Consider the following 7,355-nt stretch of genomic DNA (forward strand, 5'->3'; position numbering starts at 1 on the left):
GGATGCAATGCTGCAAACAATTTAAAAATATATATATTTTATTTTTTTAATAGTATAAGCCAGCAGCACTTCAAAGAACTCAGAGCAGGGGCTGATTCTCACTTTTTTCACATCTTCTTTGAGCAAGACTCTTGAAGCGTTTGAGGACTGAGCTGACCAGCTGCTCTGGTTTTGTTCTTGATTTAGAGCTTCAGCTGCTCCAAAGTTCACAGCCTTCTCTATCACATTTTCTTCTCCAAAATGTGCTAAAAGATTATTTCATTGGGTGGGAGGTGTGAACTGCAGGGAGGCACCTGGACATTTATTATGGAGATTTGCCTTTCAAAAACATGTAGATTTGTAGGTTTAGTGTTGTTTTCTTGTTGTAATCAGAGCTTTCCATGAAAAGGTCATGAAAGAGTTTTGTTTCCTGCTTATATTCAGGCTATTGACCAGTCAAGCTTCAGTAGGGTTAAATCCCCAAAAAGGTCTAAGTGTGACAGGAAGCAGTATTAAAAATAGATGGAGGAACATGAGCAGGCTGTTTGGTTGGTTTTAAACACCTTATTGCCAAGCTGTTAGCAGGCAGAAGCATAAATTAACTTCAGGGAGAGCCAAGGCCAACACAATGAACAAAACAGCCCTAACTTAAAATAAAACCCCATCAACAGATTAACCTACACCTCGACTCCCTGTCAACCAAGAAAGACCAGGAGAAAAAGGTGGATATTAAAAGAAAATGGCTGCTCTTCCCCACAAGCTTCTTCTGAAGGTAGAGTCAACAACCAAAATCAAGCTAGCCAAAAACATTAGCCTAGCAAAAGCAGGCAAGCAAAACTAAGACTAGCAGCATACTCAAAAACACCTACAGTATCTAAGCTTCGGTCAGCTTATATAGGCTCTGTAGACAGCTTTTATGGTTGCATGACCAGACATCAGCCAATTACAGGAAAACAGGCTCAGCAGGAGCCAGTAGGAGGGAAGGGTGGGACTCAGAGGTCAGGACCTGGAAGCAGCGTAGTAAACGTTGAGCTTATGTATTTTCTTTACATTCTTCTAAGAGAATGTAACAATAGTAAATGGCAGTATTTATTTATTTTATTAATATTTTTTTTATGTATATATTTTTTTAAACCAGATAGAACAGAAAATCTTTGATATGGATGGTTGTTCTCCTTGTTCTTGAGCTCCAGCCACATCGATACCCCTGGAAAAATTATCCACTGGGTTCCCAGATTGACCTCTTGCTGACATTAGGAACCTGACCTGATTTTTCTTCAGTCTCAGACTCTGCACAGTCCTTTGTGGCTTATTTAACACATAGAGTGTTTTTAAAAGGGTACTAAACAGGGCTGGATCCAGCTGAGACTACTTGTACATTCCTGTTATTCTGTGTAATTGCCTCTGGTTGCAAATGTCATCTGGTTGTTTCTGTTTTTTTGTTTGTTTTGTATTGTTTTATATACAGGGAGTGCAGAATTATTAGGCAAGTTGTATTTTTGAGGAATAATTTTATTATTGAACAACAACCATGTTCTCAATGAACCCAAAAAACTCATTAATATCAAAGCTGAATGTTTTTGGAAGTAGTTTTTAGTTTGTTGTTAGTTTTAGCTATTTTAGGGGGATATCTGTGTGTGCAGGTGACTATTACTGTGCATAATTATTAGGCAACTTAACAAAAAACAAATATATACCCATTTCAATTATTTATTTTTACCAATGAAACCAATATAACATCTCCACATTCACAAATATACATTTCTGACATTCAAAAACAAAACAAAAACAAATCAGGGACCAATATAGCCACCTTTCTTTGCAAGGACACTCAAAAGCCTGCCATCCATGGATTCTGTCAGTGTTTTGATCTGTTCACCATCAACATTGTGTGCAGCAGCAACCACCACAGCCTCCCAGACACTGTTCAGAGAGGTGTACTGTTTTCCCTCCTTGTAAATCTCACATTTGATGATGGACCACAGGTTCTCAATGGGTTCAGATCAGGTGAACAAGGTGGCCATGTCATTAGTTTTTCTTCTTTTATACCCTTTCTTGCCAGCCACGCTGTGGAGTACTTGGACGCGTGTGATGGAGCATTGTCCTGCATGAAAATCATGTTTTTCCTGAAGGATGCAGACTTCTTCCTGTACCACTGCTTGAAGAAGGTGTCTTCCAGAAACTGGCAGTAGGACTGGGAGTTGAGCTTGACTCCATCCTCAACCCGAAAAGGCCCCACAAGCTCATCTTTGATGATACCAGCCCAAACCAGTACTCCACCTCCACCTTGCTGGCGTCTGAGTCAGACTGGAGCTCTCTGCCCTTTACCAATCCAGCCACGGGCCCATCCATCTGGCCCATCAAGACTCACTCTCATTTCATCAGTCCATAAAACCTTAGAAAAATCAGTCTTGAGATATTTCTTGGCCCAGTCTTGACATTTCAGCTTGTGTGTCTTGTGGTCGTCTTTCAGCCTTTCTTACCTTGGCCATGTCTCTGAGTATTGCACACCTTGTGCTTTTGGGCACTCCAGTGATGTTGCAGCTCTGAAATATGGCCAAACTGGTGGCAAGTGGCATCTTGGCAGCTGCACGCTTGACTTTTCTCAGTTCATGGGCAATTATGTTGCGCCTTGGTTTTCCACACGCTTCTTGCGACCCTGTTGACTATTTTGAATGAAACGCTTGATTGTTCGATGATCACGCTTCAGAAGCTTTGCAATTTTGAGACTGTTGCATCCCTCTGCAAGATATCTCACTATTTTTGACTTTTCTGAGCCTGTCAAGTCCTTCTTTTGACCCATTTTGCCAAAGGAAAGGAAGTTGCCTAATAATTATGCACACCTGATATAGGGTGTTGATGTCATTAGACCACACCCCTTCTCATTACAGAGATGCACATCACCTAATATGCTTAATTGGTAGTAGGCTTTCGAGCCTATACAGCTTGGAGTAAGACAACATGCATGAAGAGGATGATGTGGACAAAATACTCATTTGCCTAATAATTCTGCACTCCCTGTAGAGTGGAACCTTCTTGTTTATCAGAGGATATGCATGTTGTAATCATGTGGGAATTCAATGCAAATAAATTAGTCTGTCATTTGTTTTCAGTTTTTGGAAATTGGTACAGAGGGCTGCTGCTGCTGCTGTGGTGTGTGGGTAGCTGTGTTTGAATCACTGGGGAGTAACTGCATCAGTGTGTGTGCAGTAGTGTGCTCACATACAGACACATTTATCTGCCGTCTCTACTGTATGTATTAAACCTCAACAGAATCAGTTTTTGGGTTATTTCTTATTTTCATTTTCTGCTTTTGCAAATGCAAATGCGTAAATGATATTTAAACTTTGTCCAAAGGGACAATAAATGCCCAACGTTGTGCAATACAATTCAGTGCACTGAAGCTTGCAGCTTGAAATTTGTACAAAAAAATGAAACAACCGCAACACAAACAGGAAATGGAGAGAGTTCATCTTCAAAATAAAAACTGGATCTTTTGCAAGCTAACGGCAAGTGGTACAATCTACAGACTGAAGCCACGGTTGGCCTTAGAGATCAAATGCACTGTAACTTAAGAAAACACCAGCAAATAGAAAAACATTGCAAATGCATACAAAACACAGCGGAAGCTGAGTAAAACACAATCAAAGTGCTTTTGATTGTGTTGGGGGGACATTAACGTGACAGAACTGCTGCAGAAGTCAGGATGGGTCATGATCTACAAGATTGCATTGAAATGAATGCAAACCATCATGCTTGAATGGAGCCGTATTTAATATCATTACTTTCACCTGAAGGTGCACACAAAGTGTTTACAAGGAACAGAACACAAAGTACAATTTATGGATAATACATTGTGTATCATACATGTATATCTGTTGTTCAAGAAAACATAATTGTTCTCAGAAGTAAATTCAACTTTTTAGTAACTAAGCAACTATTCATGCAATGGACAAATTAGTAACTTGATATTATTCACTCTTCTCTTTTTGCACATTTCATTGTGTCGTAGAGTTTGTTTTAAATGGATAAAATTGGATTTCATGCCGACTCAATCTTTGGGACACACCTGTGTTTGAGGTTCCCCAATTCCTATGACATGTCAAGACAAAAAAGAAGTCAGTCAAGTATAACAGGCTCTCTCAAGACCTTTGTGATAAAATTGCGTTGGGACGTTGATCAGGACAGGGGGCATAAAATTATATCTGAACTTTGAGTGTTTCTAGCGGCGTGATTGAGTTAATAACAGTGAAAAATGAGTTGTAATCAAGATTATTTCCGAGAGTACTGTGGGCAAACTAACAACAGGAGGAAGGGGTTTAGTCACTGTAGTGAGTGGTGAATATTAACTCTAGCAGAGCTTCTACAGAGATGGAGGAATCTGGTTTTTGGGAGGGGTGTCTAAGACAATGCTTGGAGTTCTTCTCAGTTTTTATATCTGCCAGAAATCTGCAAGTGTAAGAATTTTTTCTAAGAAATGAAAAAGTATTTATTTTTGAAAACACTTCACATTTTTATGGGATAATTGTGTCTGAATTGATGGAGAGAAACTGCAGTTTTATCAATTTAAAGCCATTTACTGTAAACACAAAGGCTAACTCTCTTTACTATGAAGTCAGAGAGAAACGTGTACCAGGATGAGCAGCTGTTCAAGATTAGTGGGCTATCTGCAAATCGTTTTATATATATTATGGACTACACTACGTTGTGTTTCAAGTAGCTTTATTTACAAGCCCAAGACAGAAAGACTTACCTGCTTTTAACAGTCTGCATTTGATACCAAGGCAACCAGCAGCATCAGTAGGAACAAACTTCATTCACAGACACTGACAGAATAGCTTTGTGCTGTTCAGTCACCGCCAGAGAAACTCCACACAGATCATCAACCTTTCTTTACTCTTTGGCTTGAATTCCCGTTTCTTTGATCATCTGACTATGGAGCCAACACAAGCAAACTATTTATTGGCTGACTTCTTCACTCCAGCCTACAAATCTTATTACCTCTACTCTGTGCAGATGGTAGTTGTTGTTTCAGCTCAAACAATATTTGGCAATCACAAAACACTTGTCTTTGCCGGAAGCTATGTATTAACTAAGTAGAATGAGATAAGACTGTTACCTGTTTTAGCAGACTGTTCTGTAGAGGTGTACAGATGACAGAATCCTGGAGTCAATCAGGTGTACAAGTGTTGAGGTAAACAAGAGTGGTGGTAGTATTTCCCTCACGGACATCTTTCAACACTTCCCCTCAGAGGAATACCAGCCGCCTTCTGAAGCGATGACCCTGAATACTCAGGTCGACTTCAGTTTGAGCCAAAGGCTTCCCAAACTACTACATTTGGAGGAGAGCTTAATTAAAGTGTGGTCGAACCCTGTTGTACTGTGGTCCTATTATTATGTACATTTAAATGTAATGGTGACAGGTGAACGGCAACGAACTTCTAATTCTAATTCTTTTGTTTCAGTTGGAACAGAAACATTCCTCACTAGCTTTTTTAAATATGTCATAATGCTGTGAACGTTGTGTTAAAATTCTCCTAAACCTAAATGCAATTTAAAAAATATGTAAAACTATAATTAATTAATATATAATAATAAGCAGTTACTAGATAAGAGTGCAATAGTTGGATGTTAAGAGTGTTTAGTATTCATTCAGTATACATTCAGATATGTACAGACCCCAGTGTGTGCTGACATGTGGGTGTGTATTCACATGTGTACGTTCACGGCTCTTGTACATAGTCATAGTCTGACAGCAGCTGGAAGGAAAGACCTCCGAAATCTCTCCTTCGCACACCATGGGCGCAGCAGCCTGTCACTGAGGAGCTGCTCAGTGCTGCATGGGGTGGGAGGTGTTATCTAACAGGGATAACATGTCTCACTACTTTAGAGCCATCTTGAAATGTCTATGGACATCTATTATTATTCATCGTATATTTATTTTTGTCTTTCTCTTGTGTCGTCTCGGGTACTGCAGAAGCTGATGGAAGTGTCAAGAGTTTTGCAGATTGGTAAGTGTAGTACAACTAGAACTGCATAAAATGGCATTGAATAAAAAGTTAACTCAGTGGACGTCATTATGAAGTGCCTGTGAATATTCAGCATGGAGATTTTGCGAATTTGGCTCCAATTGATCAAGTAGTCCAGTAGAAACAAAGCACAAACAGGCATACCTGTTAACCTCACAGTGAGAATAGTTGAGGTGTCATAAGGTCATCAAAACCCACAAAGACCCAGCTGTGAACATCTGCCAAATTTTATGTCAGCCCAAAAAGCACTATACGAATTATTCTGTATTGCTGCGTTGTGCTAGTGTTGGTCAGCTGGCTGATTTTCAACAACATTTTAAGCTGCCAACAAACAAGTGGCCTTCTGACTAAACAAAGGGCTACAGCAGTGTTTCAGCACATGCCCAGTGTTAGCTGTAGTAGCTGAGTGGGTTTAACTAACAAGCATGAGTTTCAAGTTTTCATTTAAAAAGTTGTTTCTGGAAAGGGGGACTAAATATATTTACAGTCCTGAGCCCCCACTCACTGAAGACTGATGATTAAAAAAAAAAAGTCCTTGTGAGCTAACCTGCTTGTTAGTTTACAGAAATAGAAAGGTAAATGGCTTGATAATACCAGTTACTCGTGATGGTTAAAACTGGTACCTGGAAATATTTACAAATGAAAACTGTGGTACATATCCAGTGGTATTTAATCATTATTTATTTTTTAAATTTTGCATTTTGTGGAGTTTTTTTTTAAGTCTTCGATTTAAAGACTATAAGAACAGACAAGCAGATAAGTCACTGCACAGTTTGTATAGATGTTGTGCTGCAGTGTTAACAGAGCCTGACTTTTTTAAGCTAATGCAAGAAGTTGAATAAAAATTAGATAATACTTTAATGACGCTTTAGCAATTCCACCAATTTGAACAAGATGTTTAACACCACTGGCTGATTTTACAGGCTGTAGACACTCACTGTTTTACCTCTGCCCTGATGCCTTTGCTAATCCTCACTGAGGTGATTTCTGATGGCTGTTTCAGCTAATGTGGATCTAGGGCCAGATGCATTTCTGACATCATGTGTAAAGTCTTTGCTGGATTTTTTTCAATTTCATGACTATCAGATACTATTAAATTTATATATATATATATATATATATATATATATATATATATATTTTAGGCCTGGCACTTGTGTCCTGTATTGGTCAAGTTTCCTCATTTTTTTAATACCACATTGCACATCATGTTAGGATATGCCAACTTTTTGGCCAATAGCTTTTTGGGAATCAGCTTGTTGGTGTTATTAAATTCTTTTGAATTCTTTTGGCGACAGAGAAAAACTGGACTCAGAGTGGTCAAGCTCAAAAAATTATCTTTATTTT

This window comes from Perissodus microlepis, chromosome 8 (assembly GCF_051167445.1).
Source record: "Perissodus microlepis isolate ML-2025 ecotype Zambia chromosome 8, ASM5116744v1, whole genome shotgun sequence".
In the NCBI taxonomy this organism is placed as follows: Eukaryota; Metazoa; Chordata; class Actinopteri; order Cichliformes; family Cichlidae; genus Perissodus; species Perissodus microlepis.